Source organism: Chrysemys picta, chromosome 2 (genome assembly GCF_011386835.1).
Source record: "Chrysemys picta bellii isolate R12L10 chromosome 2, ASM1138683v2, whole genome shotgun sequence".
Taxonomy (NCBI): Eukaryota; Metazoa; Chordata; order Testudines; family Emydidae; genus Chrysemys; species Chrysemys picta.
In genome coordinates this window covers 236,139,885-236,157,867 of record NC_088792.1, presented here as the reverse complement: position 1 = coordinate 236,157,867, position 17,983 = coordinate 236,139,885, and the positions used below count along the sequence as shown (strand labels likewise).

The following is a 17,983-nucleotide window of genomic DNA, read 5'->3' as shown; positions in this document are numbered from 1 at the left end:
ATTAGGAAATTAATACAAAATTAATTGGTCAACACTATTATCAGCAAACCCATTTGCTAAGATATTCATGGAGAGTTGAACACAATAGGGTGATGATCACAGTCAAAGTATATTCAGTTTAAAATTCAAATGGGTATTCATTGAAATATTATACCTGGGGGAATTCTGTGCTACTGTGCAATGCAGAATTTGCACAGAATTAATGTTCTGTGCAGAATTACATGTTCCCCTACAGAATTGGGCTGCAGAGCTGCTGATGGCCATCAGGGGCTGCTGGACTCTTCAGAGCCCAGCTCTCCAGCTCACAGTGAGTCAAGCACCCAGCCTGGCAGGGATGGAGGCTCTGCATGCTCTGGCTGCCTGGATTGATCCTCATCCACCCAGGGATGGGAGAGGCCCCAAAGACCTGGCTTTGGCAAAGGGTGAGGAAGGGCAGGGCCACACCACACCATGTCCCCTGGCAGGACTCTAAAGAAGCTGGGGGGAGTAAAGATTCTGGGGAAAGGGAGGGTGCAGGTTTCTGGTCCAGGGGGTGCTCCAGGGCTGGGCTCAAGAGGAACAAGGGGTGCGGGTGTCTGGGCTGGGCTCTGGGGGGGAGGGAGTTGAGGGTGTCTGGGTTGGGGACTGCTCATGGCTGAGCTCTGTGGGGAAGGTCTGGTCAGGGAGTGCCCCCGACTGGGCTCTGGATGAGAGGGGGTTGTGAGTGTTTGGGCTCTGAGGGGCCCCGATCAGCCACCTCCAGTACCACACACCTGGAACTGGTTTGTATTAGGGGTTTCTTTAACTGTTTACTCCTGGGGGAATCTTTTGGTTGTTGTCTGTATTGTTGACATACTTGTTGACAGGTATTTTGAAATAAGTTACCAAAATAATTGAAACTGGAATGATTATATTTTGTTATTTTGTCAAATACAATGTGCAGAATTTTACATAATTTTAAAATATTGTGCACAGAATTTTTAATATTTTGGTGCAGAATTCCCCCTGCAATAAAATATATATGGCACTGTTGACTCAGCTTTGCTGTCATAAACAATTAGTCATGCCACTGCAGAAAGCATTTTTCCCACTTTCATGTATCAGGTTGCACAGAGACGTAATTTTTTCTTTTGAGTCTCAGTATGACTTAATCTCTTTAGCATGTGTTACCTGCAAAGAGATGAAATATTTTGATGTCTAGGCCCCTTGCACAGTGGCCAGAGTTTTCACTTGAGATCGGTACTGAGAATCTCACCAGGACACAGGCTGAGTCCTGGTAAATGTGAACTAGAGAGGTTAAATTCAAGTTTAGCAAGACAGAAAGAAAATGGAAGGGAAAAATGAGGAACTTCCTGCTTGGTACAAGTCTGACTCAAAGTCCATTGAAAAGTCTTTACTTTCACTTCACCGGGCCCTTGTCTACACTACAGAATTAAGTCAATGCAAGGCAGCTTATGTCGATCTAACTCTAAGTGAATACACTGAAATTTTGCTCCTGATGGCATAACTCGCCTGCTTTGCCGACTTAATAACTCCATCTCCATGAGAGGCCTTAGCACTTAGGTTGATGTAGTTAGGTCACTGCAGTATCAGTGTAGACACTGAATTGATTACATCGGCTGTTGCTGGCTTTCAGGAGCCTTCCCACAATGCCCCACACTAACAGTTAAATTGGTGCAAGTGCTCCTGGGGAGGACATGCACTTCTGACACAAGGATCGTAGTGTGGACATGCAAAAGCAATTTAACTACTGCGATGGCTGCATGTTGATGTAACTTAGGTCAACATAATTTTGTAGTGTAGACATAGCCTGAGTGTTGCATTAGGCCAGATGTCTCCAGAATCATTCCACTCATGCGGTGGAACAAGAGAGTCAACCACAAAAAAATAGGTTAAAAAAAAAAGAGATAAAAATCAGTCAAAGCAGACCTAGCAAAGTATGAAGTGGATAGCCATGCTGCATGGAGCAAAGTTATCCTAATAATAGCAATATTCCTATGTTTTGCTGCTGCTGAGGCTTTTGAAGCATAATGGCAGCAAGATGGCTTCTGAATGCCTGGGAGGCTTTAAATTGAGAAGAGGGGAGCTGTTAGAGAGTCAGCTTTCCTAATCTGTGCCCCCACCTCCACTAGTTAATGGGAGGCAGAGAAGCCCTTTGCCCTGGCACACTCCCATGTGGTTTTTGAGACACAAGGAGAAGATAGGCTCCAGCATGTCTGAGCATGAACTCTCCCCTCCTCCCACCCAAGAGCTGACCCTCTCCCTCCTGGTCTGGCTAAACTCCACACACTGAAGTAGGTAGGGTTACCATCCGTCTGGGTTTCCCCGGACATGTCCGGGTTTTTCAGCTTTAAATGGCCGTCCGGGGGGAGATTTCTAATCAAGAAAAAATGTCCGGGATTTCCCCCTTCCCCTCATGCATAGTGCGGTGCGGCTGATTGGACGCCTGGCCTGATTGAAAGCCGCTTGCAGCCACTGGGGCCTCAAGCAGCCAGAGTCCCTCCCCCTCCCCCACTCCCCTCTCCCCCACTGAGCAGCGCGGCAGTGTTTGAGTCCACGTGGAGCCTGCAGTTCTCCCTCTGCCGGGTGAGTGGGGGGAGCAGGGCAGGCGGCGGGGGGGGTGTAGAGGCTGCAGGGGCAGGGCAGGCAGGGGGCGCAGAGGCTGCAGGGGCGGGGAGGTGCAGAGGCTGCAGGGTGAGGAGGAGCAGGGCAGGCAGGGGCATAGAGGCTGCAGGGGCTGCGGGGCAAGTGGGGAGCAGGGAAGCACTTAGCAACCCCCAATCAAGATCAGAGCGGGAGGGAGGAGGGGGAATGTGGGGTGCTCAGAGGAGGGGACAGAGTTGGGGCAGGGACTTTGGGGAAGTGGTTGGAATGGGGGCGGAGAAGGGGTGGGGTTGGGGTGGGGCCGGGGAAGGGGCGGAGTTGGGGCAGGGCCGGGGGCGGGGCCGGGGCCCCGTGGAGTGTCCTCTTTTTTAAATGTTTGAATATGGTAACCCTAGAAGTAGGGAAAGGCCTTACACCACATGAAATTAGCTAGATGAAAATGTCAATGAATTTGCAATGCAATGCAAGCTTCAGACTCTCTATTTTAGTTCCTAACCAAAAGATGGTGCCTCTACTAGCAAAATAACCCCTAACATCATACCAGGGTATTGGGTCAGAGCTGAGTGAGTGCAGAGTGCCTTCCAGTCAGTTATCAATGTCACTGCCTGAAGTAACTATAGGTTCTGTACTGAACACCTGCCTGATGCCCTTGTAACAGCAAGGGGGTCCCATCCCTCCTTAGCTTGTGAGAGCTGTGGGGAATCATCACAGCACAGGGTGGCATGGTCTATCTGTGCACAAGTCTGTGAAATATCCATACCAGGTGGGTCTGCTTTGGTGATTTCCCACTGAAAATTCAATAGGAGCCATTCCACTGCTGTCCAGAGAGTGCTGGATCAATATTGTATATAAAAGAACATAACCTATTTTACTCTTCTGGCCTTCTAAATGTTTTCTCCAAAGAGTTACTGTAAAGAAAATGAAAAGAAAAAAACAAAACAAAAAACAAAAACAAGTGCCAACATGATATGAGAATTCATTCAAAAGAGAATCAAAAAGTTAACAGTCACTAATTGTGCACTATTACTTCATCAAAATATGGCATGGAAATCAGTGCAGACAAAACCAAGCGGATGACAAACAAACGTGATGGGATCAGCTCACACATCACTGTCAGGGGACAAGAGCTGGAGACAGTGAAACAGTTCAAGTATTTGGGGGCAATCATCACTGATGAAGGATCCAAGGCAGAAATTCAGGCAAGAACTGTGCAAACAGCAGCAGCATTGGCAGAGCTAAAGCCAATTTGGAGGAATGAGAACATCTCCCTGGAATCCAAACAAATTGCTGCACTCATCTCCATTTTTCTGTGTGCGTGAGAGACATGAGCCCTTACGGCAGAACTTGAATGGAAAATACAGGTAGTAGAGAGGAGATGCTTCTGTAAAATCCTGGGCATCTCCTACTTCAACCACATCACTAGTGAAAAGGTCCGCAACATTATCACCCAATGCGCTGGGTCATATGAAGACCTCCTGATGACCATGAAGAAGCGCAAGCTGAAGTGGTATGGCCATGTAACAAGATCATCTGGCCTATCCAAGATCATCCTCCAAGGGACAGTACAGGGGAAGAGAAGAAGAGGTAGACAAAAGAAGAGATGGATTGACAACATAAAAGAGGACAGGAATGGACTTCACGGAGACTCAAGCACTGACACGATCATCAGAGTTGGAGACAATTGGTTGATTGCTTGTCAATGAGGGTGCCCCAACGACCAATGCAGTTATGGGAATGATGATGATGATAATGACGACTTCTTCATCAGCAACATTAACTTTGTCTTGAAAGAAACAGGGAAAAAAAGCAAACATGTTGCTCCAAGCCATTCTTTGACAAATAAAGTGATACTGAACTAAATAAAATTCATTCTAAGTAGTCTTATGAATCCCCCCCCCCCACTTACTTTACCTTTTTGGTTTTTGAAAGTATTAACATGTAAAATTTTTAACCTTCTCAAGACACAGAAAAGAGATATTTCCCCCCTATACTTTTTGTTTTGCAACTGGATGACAATTGTGCATCAGTCTCATGTATAATATGGGGTGGGCGAGATGTATATTTTACTTCCTGATATAATTTAGAAATGGTTCTTACATTTCATTAAAGTCTCCATTTTATCCCCTATGTAATTGTGAAAGTGAGTCACCAACCAGTGTGTCCCCTGATGGCTGGGCTTGGCACTGAGGAAAAACAATTTTAAAAACATTTGCCTAATTACTGCATTGTAGCTTGTACTCCTTCTCATGATTCGGCCTTCCAGTCAGGTCATGTGCAGTCCCACCCCTTCTGTGGTAACAGAGTCCCACAAAACAATAGCCCAGTGACCCAATGCCACACCCACAGCCCAGTTCTGGGATAAATGGTCCTTATGCTCACACTTTCATGACACCTTCCTTGGCGGCAGGTAAGGCCTCCCTCTACCACAAGGGATCCTATAACAAGTAATTAAGGTCTACTCCCTCAGACTCCTTGCTATCTCCCTGAAATACTTCCTACCTCAGCCTGCCTCAAGGTCTTTTTCTCCAGCTGCTTCCTAGGCTTACTCCTCCACAGACTCTTTAACTCTTCCTAGACGCTAAAGAGTTTCTTTCTGCTCTTGAACTGAGTAACACCTCTCAGGGCTTTCTCCCTGGAAACCCAGCCCCTATCTGCCTCTCCCCAGGCTCTCTGCATGTCTCTTTCCTCCAGAACCCAACCCTGAGCTGCATCCCTGTGGTTTTACCCTGTTATCAGGGGTGCTCAATCCACTCCTGTGCTCAATCAATCAGCAAGTCAATCCACTCCTGCGGCTTCCCAGTGTCTCTCCAAGGCCTTTGCCAACACTCCCTTTGTGAGAGAAGATCCTCCCCTGGCATACTATTCCCCTGAGCCTCCTAACAAGGCTCTGCAATTTTCTGTTTAACAAGAAAAAGTAACACCCTCTAGGCCCTTGCTAAAAATACAAATGTACCTTATTTCCAAAGGTTATTTCCTTCATAGCACTGTATTTTTGTCACTTTAGACTGCCAACGTCCTTGCACATTTTAACAATTTTCAGAGGCTGTATCTGCAACAAAGATTAACTTCAGTGAAATAATGTAAATGCCCATTTATTGTATAAGCTATTTCACCACTGGTTCTATTTGTACAGTCCATACTGTATTCACAATTTTTTGTAAACTTCGTCATTCTACTTCCCAGACCTTTGTGAACTTTCCACAATATGACTGTTGGTTTCCCTTACTCACTATTGGTAGTGAGCATGGCCATCCCAACACCCTTGCAGGCAGTTGATAGGGCAGACATCCCAAAGATATTTTGTTGATGTTTTCTTAGGTATGTGGTCTAAAATTTCACTACCTGCCCATCTTTACTGTACCACTGCAGTCTAACCACTAACACTAGGTGTCAGTATAGGGCCATGCACAGCAATTATATCAAGTGTGACAATGCAGTAATTAGGCAAATGTTTTTAAAATTGTTTTTCTTTTCCCTTTTAATGCCTGTGCACCATTTTCTTATTGTTCTCCTGCCATCCCCGGTCTTCTTTATTTTCAGTATTCAGTACTGATGCAAAGTGGCACCCATTGTGTTTTTCTATGTCAGATATGTTGTCAGAGGCAAAAGCCAAGTTGCCAGTGATCAGACTTTCCTTTCACTTGAACTGTATTTTATTACATAAAACTTCCAGCAGTAAGGCATGAAAAGTAGAGGAGTTAAGTAGATACAAAGAATCCCACTGAAACATATTTCCTGAAAAAATATAGGAATACATTATTCTTTTTTGATTTGGTGTAATAATCTGTTATCTTTTGTCATGCATGTTAAAATGATTTTATGCATGAGTGGAAAGGCTAGATGATTTATTAGGGGAGCTCCATTCATCTTGCAGAGTAGGCTTTGGTTTGAAATTGACATGTTTTTTAAAGAAATACAATATTTCAGATCACAGTTGTGAAAATATCTTCCAGGTTGCAGCTTTATTAATGGTACTCTTTTAAGAAAACAACTACAAAAGACCACTTAGTGCTGCTTTATTCACATACTACATAAAAGATTACACTAATGAATGATTCAACCAGGATCATTTTCTGTAGCTCCTGTTCCAGCCTTTGTATTGATTTCCATTATTCAACTGTAATTATGGTACAGAGCATTATAAAACAGGATTTGATTTTGAAACATTGCCTGGAACTGTCTACCCTTCAAAGTTTGAAAAAGTGAGAGTCAATTTAATTACATCAAGCTGTCATCAAACTTTTTTGTAGATATTTTTGTAGAATTTTTAAACTCATTAAAATATGACTATATTGTGACACCTATGGTTCTGCTCTAATTAACTCCCTTTGCAGTAATGATAAATCACCATTCAATGCAGTGGTGAGGATATTTCTAAATTGTTAGCACTGAGTAATTTGAATTCTGCTGCCAACATACAGCCACACATATTAATGGAAAGCTGATTAATGATGCTTGCTCTGAATAGAAGTGGTGAGAGTAGTGGCGCAAACATCTGTGAGTTAATGAGATGGCCTATCTTATTTCATAAAAGTCTTACAATGCCAAAGTCAGAGGTTTTCTCAAGGAACTGGTTAAGCTGAAATAGTGTGTTCCTCTTAAAGAATAGGTCACTGTAAGATGCTAAAACTTAATCCAGCTGCTTTTCTTTTCCTTTTTTAATATTGGGTAGATTTCAGAACAACATGAGTATGAACTGGAAGCTAAAGTGGAAAGGTTGGGTAGTTATGACTCAACCAACATATACACTTAATTTGTCTCTGTGGGTGGCTGGAAATCCTCAGTCCTAACCCCCTACTGCTGTGAAATACAACAGTTGAACTGAGGAAAAGAAACTGCTTTTCATTATTCTATATATTGGGCATAGGATATCAAACCCATTTTTGCAAAAAAACAAAAAACAAAAACTGCTTTTTCCCCCTCTCAGTGCATCTAAATTAATCCACAACGATTTCAACATTTTAAAAATGGCAAGTTTTGAAAAAAGGACATTTAAGCCAAAGGCAAAACACAAAAATTCTAGGGTTCTAGAGTATGAACTTTCTAGGATTCCAAAACCCACACTTGAGAGCTCGGAGAGTGAACAAAGTGGAATAACTGTAAATAACAATAATGGTAATGAATGTAGTGTCTAATCAAGTTTTATGAAATATGACTTTATATAACTTGAGTTCTTTTTCTAACTTTATGTTCAGATGTACAAAATGTTTAATTTATATTTATTCACTAAATTTTATGGGCACCCATTTAAAGCATCAACATGCCTTTCATCATTAAATATGATCAGTTCTAAAATAGAAGAATATAAGCCTTTATAACTCCACCTCATCTTATACACACACAGACCTCTTATCCCAACAATTAAATTGATCTACAAGACATTCAAAAGCCTTTACAAGCACATACACCTGGAGCATGCCAAGTGTGAGTCCCGGCAGACTGCTGGAGGGAGCAGAGGCATGGGTCCTGCTCCACTGAGAATATTGTGCCACCAGCCCTAGAGAAGTCCGCCCGAACTTGCAACGATAGTGATCCAGTGGTTCCTAACTCCTGCAATGGGACAGAGTCAGAGATTAACTTTTATATAACTGGCAGTCAGGCAACTGGGGGTTTTAATAACCAGCATCTTGTATTGCAGTTGGACATGAAGAGGTGCCAAGAGTACACCACAGAACACTTGTGTTTTACACTTATAGTGAATTGCCCCAGTGAAGAGAAGAGTCACTACATTCTGCGCTAGTGGAAGTTTTTAGATACTTTTCATGAGTAGTCTGCAAAGAGGGTGTTTTGGAGTCATCTGGCCTTGAGGATATAGAATCCTGGATCCAAGTGAGGTCAGCATCGGAAAAGTATGGTTGAAGTCCCTATACCAATGATACATTAAAAAAGAGACACTGTGCTACAAGCTGATTCATGAAGTTTCACTCTGACCACAAGCTGAACTGACAAAGGCTGAATATACCCTGTAATAGAAGTGCATGCACCCCACTGCATGCAGGTATAAAGGGTGTAGCCACTCCCGACCTCCTTCAGTTCCTTCTTATTGGATAGACTCCAGCTGAGAGGGGAAGGAGGAAGGGTCATGGAATGGACATGTGCAACACTCCTCGAAGAACAACAGTTACAGAAAGGTAGGAAACCATTTCTTCTTCCTCAATTGATTGCACATGTCCATGCCACTGTAGGTGACTCAGAAGCAGATTGATCTGGAGGTGAGTCCTTTGTCTATTTGAACAACATGCCCGAATCTGGCATCATCCCTCGACTGATGGGCTATAGTGTAAAGAGAAGCAAATGTGTGCACTGACAACCAAATGGGTGCTTCGCAAATATCCAGAATAGGAATTTGTGCCAGGAAAGCTGCAGATGCTGAATGTACACTACCTGAATGGTCTAGCACTCTAGCTGATGGAGTGCCATTACCCAACTGGTAACACAAACTAATACATGAAATCTAGGAGGTATACCAGGTGACCTTTCATTCTCTCTGCCTCCAGAACAAACAATTATGATGATGACCTAAATTATTTAGATGTCAGAAGAGGTTTAGCCTTTTATCTGAACCAGACTAAAGAGTGGAACTTTTCTTCATCTCTTTGAGCATGAGGTTTCATGAAGAAAGTCAGCAAATAGACTGCCTGATTAATATGAAAGTTGGAAACCACTTTTCTCATGAACTCTGGCTGAGGGCAAAGGTAAACCATATATGGAGCCTCTCTTACCAGAGTTCTCAACTCACCCATTCTCCTCACCTGGGTAATTGTGATAAAAAATCAGGGCTGCCCAGAGTGGGGGGCAAGTGGGGCAATTTGCTGCAGGGGCCCCCATGAGAATATAGTATCGCAACTTTTTTTAAATGGAAGGGGCCCCCGAAATTGCTTTGCCCCAGGCCCCCTGAATCCTCTGGGTGGCCCTGTAAAAAATGCCACCTTTGCAGAGAGGTGGAGTAAAGAACAAGTCATGAGTGGTTCAGAGAGTGGCCCCATTAACTTTGCTAATACCAGGTTGATATCCCACAGGAGTATAGGTTCTTGCACTTCTGAGTATATTCTATCCAGCCCCTTCAAAAACCTGATAGTGATGAGGTTGCAAAAAAGATCTGTTATTCACTGATGAATGGAAAACTGAGAGCGCTGCCAAATGAACCTGGATACAGCTCACTGCTATACCTTGATGTTTTCAGTACAGGAGATAGTCCAACATGTGAAGGATGGGTGCTGGATCCAGTGAGAGACAGTGGAGATCTGACTGACAGGCTAGGAGGGTTGAAATCCAGTGCTGCTGAGGCCATGCTGATGCTATAAGTATGAGGTGAACATGGTCTTGGATAAGACTCTGGGGAGCAACAAGATCAGAAGGAAAGCTTAGAGTAGGGTATTCCTCCAGGGAAGCAGGAATTCTTTTTTCAGTGAACCTGGGCTGACTTTCTGTTCATCCTTGTTGCAAACAGGTCCACTTGGAAAATCCCCCACAGTCGGAAGATTAATCTGGCCATATCAGAATGTAGTGACCATTCATGATGATTGGTGAAGGACCTGCTCAACTGATCTTCTGCATATTTTGTGCCCCTGAAAGGTAAGCAGCTCTGAGGTGAATGGAGTTGACTGTGCAGAACTCCCACAGGAGAATCGTCTCCTGGCACAACTGAGTGGAACACATTCTTCCTTGTCTGTTTACATAAAATATAGTTGCTGTGCTGTTTGTTAACACTAGCAGATTTTTTTTTTTACTCAATATGTGGAAGAAAGGCTGAACACACAATATGGACAGCTCTCAGTTCTCTGACATTTATATGAGCCTTCAGATCTTGGGAAGACCAAATATCCTGAGTCTGCAGTGACCTCATGAGTGCACCCCAACCAAGGGAAGGAGGGTGCATCTGTGACTAAAATGAACATTGGTTGCAGGGGAGTGAAGGGAACCCCCATACACTTTCAGAGGGTCTGTCCACCACTCAAGGGAGGACAAGACTAGCATTGGTACTAAAACCAGGTATCCGTGGGTCTGCTGTGCCTGGAAATTCTTCTGTTTTATTAATGGTGTATAGATTCCAAGCACTTGAGCATTTCCCTGGAATCCTTTAGGCTATGGTGACTATCAATTGTCTTGTCTGAAATAAGAGAAGCATCTTCAAATGGGAGTTCTTGGATGATCTGCTGGATCTTTGGAGATAAGCTGTGAACATCTTCTCATAGTTATGTCTTGAGCTGCTGACTCAGCTTCATCCAAGCTGTTCTGAAGAGCTGTTCTGGCCACTAGCTTGTCCTCCTCCCCCATCACAGTGAATTCCAGTCTGCAGTAGTCCAGTAATCTGTCCCTGAACTTCAATATGTTATTGCACAAAGGGAAGTCATAATGACCAATGAGTTCCTACTGATTTGCAATCAAAAAACACAGTCCCCATGTAGAACAAAGCTTTCTACCAAAAAGGTCCAGCTTCTTTGAGTCCTGTTGCCAATGCCTGGTGCCCATGCCTTTCCTGCTCATTAGCTGTGGTAACTGCTCCGGAGCCCAGAGGGGGATGTGTATATACGTGCTCAAATCCCTTAGGGGACACATAATATCTCCTCTCACCCTTTTTGCTGTGGTGGGGAGGGAAGATGGGGTCCCAGTACCATTTCCTGTACCAAAAGCTGAACCAGTCTGAGAGCTAAAAACTGAACCTTATAACTACTGTTACCTTAACTATAGACTGTCTAAAACTCTACCTATGAGACTACTCTAAGTAAAACTGGGTATATTTTACAAGGAATGAGGAAAGACCTTGCAGTAACAAGGCTATAATTGCTCCAACAACTGTTCCAGGCAGTAAGAATGAACTGAGGGGGAGCAGCATGGGGTGGCTCCACCCTTTATATCGGCATACAATGGGACAAGGAAGCAGACTGCACTCAAACCATCCTGACTGGTACCTCGGAGAGAAAAAAATCTCTGACTACTATCCACTGGACATGCATTCACCTGCCGTGGAATGGACATGTGCAATCGATCAACAAAGAATCTGATATTCACTGGGAAGCCACGGCAGCGTGTGGAGCACTGTGCTGATGTGCTCACCTAGACAGGCGTTGCTTTCCAGGAAGACCACAATACTGTTTGAAACCTCTTCAGGGACATCACATTCATTCCAAGATACACATTAAGCCTGAAGATCACAGAAGTGTTAGTATCTGTGACCAGGTCAGAGTCTGTCAGGATGAGGTGCTGTCTTTTAGCTAGCCTTAAGTAGAAGGCATCATTTTTGACAGCTTTTGCCATGTGTATACAGTGAAGAGTTCAGAAGGACCCTAACTGCACCCTATCTTGAAAATTGAGGGAGTCTGTCCGTTAATCAAGGTTGATATCATAGTGTTTTCCTTTGCCTACCAACAGCACCTTTGTTCTCACTAAATTTAGCTCAGCCAGCTGTTCCTCGTCCTAGTATGAATCTCTCTCAGGCTCTCAGACAGCTGAAATGATACTATATTATTGTTTGAGAAGTAGATGTAGAGCTGAGTGCCATCATGTGTTGCTAGCATTTCACAGTCTCCCACAGCAGTTTCCCATAAATAACGAGAGGGAGGACAGAGCCTTGCAGATTTCCACCTGTGAAAGCTTTAGTGATGTTTCTGTATTTCCACTCCACCATCTTGGAACTGATGGGCACCAGTTGTGGCTATACTCCTGATGACTAATAGATTGGCAAGATTTTTGGCATCTACCTCGTCTGGTCCCAGAGAAGTTTCTAATGCTGTAGCATTATTTAATTAATTATCTTTCAGTTTTTGCTATTACATTGATAACTAGAATGTATAATATAATTACAATAAAATAGGACTTCTTAAATTTCCCTGTATAAACACAATTTAATGAAAGAGCATTCTCTAGATGGCACACCAGTCTATTGAGATTTAGTGCCAGGGAAGTTTAGAATCATCACTAAGAATACTTTCTTCATCCACAGATGCAATACATTCAGAATTAACAGGAGCTGAATTACAATTCCTTCACATGCCATCTAAATTACTTCATCAGCTTAGGTTTGTCCTCTCCTGGCCCAGGATGAGGTCTGAACCCAAGCAGAGTAATCTTTAAACATAGCAGAGCCAAGAATTCCCCCCATGGTGTCAGATTCTCATAATACCCTAGATCTGAAACTGCCTTAAAGATGGGTTGCACTTATCTTGCTATGAAGGCTGATTTCTGTGAAGGAATCTTGGTGCTATGACAAACAGTATAATATATCTCTGCCAACTCCATGTTATTGAAACCTTTTACCTAGTTGTTAAATTGTATTGCCTGTGCAAGTGTATTGACTGAACCATGCCACTGACTTACACTGATTACCAAATGAAAACACTCCATGGAGTTGCTGCCTCTTTTATTAGAGAATGCTTTAAGTCACTGTGCATTCTTTGTTCAGCTTTGTTCTTCTCTTCAAATTATGCATGAAATGTAAAGCTGCTATGCAACCAGATACATTCTGCAAGACAGTGTCCTGCTTGTAGCTATGTGCAACCCAGCAGGATGATGTAATGTTGTTGGACTGTCTCGTTTCACTAGAGTGAGACAGGCTGGAACTGCCCCAGCTTTCAAAGATTTTTGGCCCTTTGAAATGCACAGACAGGACAGACTCATTTGGAGACCAATTGCCAGTGCCTCAGTGTTGTCTGGAACAATTTGTTTCAGTTTGATGAGCAAAAATTAATAGCTCCCCAAATTCTAAGTGTAAACTAATGCCCCCAAACTATGATAGTCTATACTAGCTGAAGAAAATACTGGATAAGAGGCAGTGCACATCTTAAAGTCCTGAGCAGGGGGCGGGGCCTCAACTGGAAGGGGCGTGGCCTCAACCGGAAGAGATGGTCCTTTAAATCCCAGGGCTCTTTAAATCAAGATTTAAAGGGCCCGGGGCTTTGGCTGCGGTAGCGGCAGCTGGGAGCCCCGGGCCCTTTAAATCACCGATGGAGCCCCGGGGGCTCCCAGCCACCTCTGCAGCTGGTATCTCCGGTGGTGATTTAAAGGGCCCGGGGCTCCGCTGCGGTAGCAGCGCCTGGAACCCCTGGCTCTTTAAATCACCGCCAGAACCCTGCCGCTGCTACCCCAGGGGCTCTGGCAGTGGGGCTTGGGCACCGATTTAAAGGGCCCGGGGCTCTGGCCGCTGCCGGGAGCCCCAGGCCCTTTAAATCGCTGGCCTAGGGAAGCTGGACCAGACCGCACCGGCTTACTTTCACCTCTGGCACTGCCTGAAGGGTGGACTAAGGTGAGGAAGCAATTGTGGATCTGAAAGTGGAGGAAGTAATCTGCTACTGATCTTTACCAGTAACAGATTCCTTCCCCTTTGGTTCTGGCTCAGCACTCCCTGGTCCCACCCCGTAGCTGCCCACTCCAAATCCACTTCTGTGGGTCAGGGAGTAATGGCCCCACAGAGGCTGCTTTCCCTTTGTGCCTGTGCTATGACCTACAGTGAACCTTTTCCCCTCTTACTCCCCTCCAGGTGAACAGGCCAATCAACAACTTTGCCCTTAGACACCGAATATATGAAACCACTATCCACTTCTCATCTCCAAGGGGAACAAGGCATGTGGATGGGAATTCTATCAAATGGTATTTTCAGAGAAGCAGGTAAGTAACTATTCCTCTCAAAGATACCATATCAACTGGATTCAGATTGTTGGAGACTAAAACCTCAAGGGGAGATTCCACAAATCCACCGATTCGCCAGTCATGGAGGGAGACAAAGTTACTGCAGAAATCTGAAGTTTATGCTAAAAAGACTTTATACAAACAAATGATTAGGATCTTCAGGAAAAAACTATAAGAGCCACGGGCTGTGTTCCATTCTCTAGTACTGAGTGTTCCATTTCCAGGTGTCCAAAGCTAGCCTGCCAAATATCAGGAGACATAAGAGACTGAGAGAGGCCCTATCAGAGATTTGACAGGACTGAGGCACAACTTCAATAGCATACTCAGAAGAATTTGCCTTTCTGGCAAGACTAAAGGGAAGATTCCAGCTTTCTCTCTGGATCCCAACAATAATGTTCATAATAGTATACTGTGAGTGTATGTTAACTTTCTCAGTCTGTCTCTCGAAGAATGGAGGCAGGGGCTTGTGTCAGCAACAAATATGAACTGAATTTGCTGGAATAAGTACATTTTTAATAATCGAAAGAAAGGCTGTGTAGAACAGTTTGTGCCATTGTTTTGAAACTCAATAGCATCTTATCTATGTTTACATTTAGGGAGAATAATGGCTAGCTGTTAGTCAGCTGGAAAATCAGTCCATGAGCATAGCCTACTGGATTTTAGAGAAATTGCACTGGAAGTAATTGATTTTTAAAAGATTTTTGGTACATAGACACTGATATGAAGTGTTATTTTTTTCCCCTCTTGATTCATTTTTCATGTAATCCTCATATGAAATCAAAAATGAGCTGCCAAACTCCCAATTAGCAAGCCAGCTCCATCAATAATAACTTTATCTTTTAAAAAAAACCCTTAAGTGTAGTTTAAATGAAATTTGCTTATTTTATTTCAATAAACAACAGCATGATTTGAGTAATGCATCTGTACCAAAGCACCTTCTGATGACCCTATGAGCTCAAAGGTCAACTCAATTGTTCTGTCACAGTGCCTATTAAAAATAAACTAAGAATGATAGAGTGATCTGCAGACAAAGATTCAGGATGGGAGCAGTAAAAGTGAGACCAATATAATCTAAATAAATTCATTATTAGAGGGAAATAGAAATTGTTAAAGGAATCCTCTTTTATGTGGCCTAGACTGTAACTAAATTCACTGTCTATGATACTTAAATACAAGCAGAGAGTATTATAGCGATTGATGTTAGTTCAAGGATCAGTTAGTTAGAGATCTGCCAGGATCAGACTTTGATTTAGGAAGACTCCCTTTCTTCTTCTGTGCGTGCTTTTTGGGATCCTTCAACTTTCAGCATTTCTTAGTTCATCCCTAGGGTGAAGCTTGCACTCAGGTAGAGCAAGCTTAAATATTAGCAGGGAAAGGAACTTCCTCTGCTTCTGAGATGCAGTTTGACCCATCTTGCCTTTGTGGTCACGGGTTCTTGTGTTATCCACTATTACTTCTCAGTAACTCCTTGTTTCTATCTAAACAAACACTCTTATCTGTAAGAGATTCCACTGTATCTTAACACTTCTGGTAATCTCTCAGGTGCATCTCAGCTACTGTTTAATAAATATATAGTGTACTGTGGTGCACACCATGTACCTTGGGAAGCACAGCCTCAGGCATGCAAATGAAAAGGCAATGGAGGCCGGGGAGATGAGGGCCTCACTGCACCAAACACTAAGAAAGTGCAGGCTGAGGGAGCCAGGCATATTAGGGAGAGGAGATATGCTTAAAAAGGGAGAACCATTACATGTAGGGGGTTATCCAAAGGCTTGAATAGCTCATCTAAACACCTAGATGTTTGGGGTGGTTATCTGAATTGAACTTGTTTACCATATGACATTTTGTACAGTTACTAATGCTTATGCCTAAGAGAGCTATAGTGAATTTTATTTCATTCACAGAGTACTTACTTGAACCTTAAAGTTGTTCATATACTTTTATAAGCATATGACCTTACTTTTATAAGTAAACTGTCTCTAGATGTTAAGGGACAGAATTATATACTAACCAAAGGACATTCACAGCTGTTATCAAATCTCTCAGATTGGATGGGAGGCTGATAACATGCTGGTTGTCTCTGGCTTGTTTTAGTTTCCTTAGTTTCAATCTTGTCGCTGATCTCCAGCAGCTTCTCTGCTTGCAATTCTTATTTGACCTTTTTGTTGCAAAGTTATTGTGGAGGCTTTAAATAGTTCTTTATGAGATCTCAGTGGGCATTTCAATCTGAAATTCAGGAAGAGTTCTTGTTATAATCCTAAGAATCAGCATATACAAGCTGACCTGCAGCTTAGTATTCATTTCAGTCCCAAATGTCTATTGTCTCTCACAGCAGGTATAGAAGAGCACAGTATATGGAAGAAAACTGTTTATTAAAACTGCTGTGAAACAAGAATTAGGGGTTTAGCATGAAACTTCAAATTCTTAAACCAAGATGTCCTTGCCATCATTTTAAACTTTTCAGCTAGTACTAATGCTGTAAAGATGAGGATTCTTTCTTTCAAACCTTTTGCATATCTCAAATAATATGATATATTTTAAATCTTTTATGCAATTGTTTCTAAATCCTTGCAATTTTGGTAACAGAGAAACATGAATGGATCCTGATTTTGCTTATATAATAGGGATTGCAGTATTCTGTATATTGAAAATGCATTTGTGCTACAAGAGACTAAAGGTGAACTAAACATATCCCCAAATACCCACTAAGAATCCTGCTTTTGTTTTATTTTGCTCATAGTGGGCCAGATTCTGTCCCTCGTAGTCACATTGAGTAGTAATTTGCTGGGCTTGATTCTGAGATTTTTACTCATGTTGAGTAACACCTTACTCTGTCCTGATCAATGTGAACGAGGTTATTAGAATCTGGTCCATTGATTTCAGTGGGCCTACTCATAGAGAAAGGTATTACTCACTCTGAGTAAAGGTGGAGGAAGAATATGATCATAAATAACAATATCAAATATTAGTCAAAGAAAATGAAAAGACACAAGAAGACCCAGATATTGGTCTACATTTTCAATGGAGACTGCTAAAATTAGCATATATTGTGAGAGATTGTTCTTTTAACAGATTCTGAAAACCCATATTTCTGCACAGCAAGGTAGATGAGATCTGTTATACAAATAATTGTTGCTGTTGTCACTCTCAGTGTTCCCACTTTATTTTTATTTTTAAATTGACACCTTTGCTTTTATGTTTCATTCCGTTTCATCTACAGCTCATAATTGTTTCCAATTTCACAGAAAGAGAGAAAGAAAAAAAATTGTTGCTCATAACAAAAAGTTAAGCTACAGGGATTTGTACTTCTGTTTTGCTCAGTATCGCTTAGACAGAGGCTCAAAGAAATAAAACACAATTTGTATAGAAACATGTATTAGCTCAGTATCAGAATTGGATGCAGTAAATATGCTTTTCTTAAGGAGCCTTTAGTTCCAGCAGCAACAATATGAGGATTTCCTTTGCTTTAAAGACCTTCTGCTTTAAGTTTTTCTTTTAGAATTTCCCCCACATATTAACTTAGAAGAGTAAAAACCTTTATTTAATCACCTCTCCAAAGCAACGATTTGCAATGACACAGCGGTAGTGACCCAGGTGCATTGCCCATCAGCTGCGAAATCTCAAATGATTTCAGGCAGGATGATGTAATAGGTTGTATCAGCAATGGTCTTTTTTTCCCTGCTATCACACTTTAAATAGCATTGGGTTATCTAATGACAACCACACCCTTAATCTCCACTGTTTTAGCTGGTACAAATAGGTGTTCTATAACTTT

General features: G+C 42.6%; 1 long non-coding RNA gene across 1 annotated transcript in view; it reads left to right on the top strand.

Moving 5' to 3' along the window:
- Nucleotides 1–17,765, top strand: part of LOC103305888 (uncharacterized) — a 42,337-nt gene extending 24,572 nt beyond the window's left edge. The window contains exons 2-3 of the long non-coding RNA XR_508396.4: nt 10,034–10,158; nt 14,060–17,765. This is a non-coding gene — a long non-coding RNA (uncharacterized LOC103305888). The remainder of the gene's footprint in view (nt 1–10,033; nt 10,159–14,059) is intronic.
- Nucleotides 17,766–17,983: the final 218 nt, after the last annotated feature.